Source organism: Melampsora larici-populina, assembly GCF_000204055.1.
Source record: "Melampsora larici-populina 98AG31 unplaced genomic scaffold MELLAscaffold_15, whole genome shotgun sequence".
NCBI lineage: Eukaryota > Fungi > Basidiomycota > Pucciniomycetes > Pucciniales > Melampsoraceae > Melampsora > Melampsora laricis-populina.
The window spans coordinates 184,761-185,645 of NW_006768779.1; positions in this window are offsets into that span (position 1 = coordinate 184,761).

The window sequence follows — 885 nt, forward strand, 5'->3', positions numbered from 1 at the left end:
CTTCGATCACATCAGGTACCGGAAAGACGTACTCGTCCTGGTCCATTCGTACAATTGAGAGTAAATAAAGAGGGATTGAAGAATGTAAAATGTGATAGTTGACTGGATTTCGCTTTGTACGGTAATATGGATATGTTGGAAGGTCGGGTAGTGATATTTTGTTCAGTCGTAATCTTGGTGCGTGGGTGATGGGAAATTGAGAGGAAGGTAGTGAGAGTTCCGCTGGGGTAGTGAGTTGTTGACTTTAGTAGTAAGACTTGAACTTAGGTAGTAAGAATTTGCCTTGGGTTTTGAGATTTGGTCGTGGTGGAGTAGTAAGATATTGTATTGAGTAGTAAGATATTGAGTTGAGTAGTAAGATATTGACTTGAGTAGTGAGTTTTTGACAAAATTTTCACTTGAGTAGTAAGTTTTCTACTCAGGTAGTAAGTTTGGTACTTGGGTAGTAAGATTATTTACTTGGGTAGTGAGATGTAGCTTTGGTGCGTGCGGGGGGGCAAGGCACCTGTGGCTACCCGCCCCTTCGGATACTAGCCGATAGGAACTGGGTCATTCCTATTGGCGACAAGCCGAAGCCCCCCCTTCCGACACGCCGACGCGGCCGACGCGTCGGCCTCACATCGATAATAACACAAGTTCTTATATGGAAAATATCAATGTCCCCTATAAATCATTACCACATAAACATAGAATTAACATATTATTAACACATGTACACCTGCACACAAAATTATCCAACACCACAACATGTTACCTATGAAGCTTTCACACTTGTGTGATTACATGTCACACGCGTTGTGATGTATGTGCGTGGCAGGCTAGTATCACCGGTCCCGGAGCCCTTTTTTTTTTCTTTTTCTTCTTTTTTTCTTCTTTTTTTCCCCT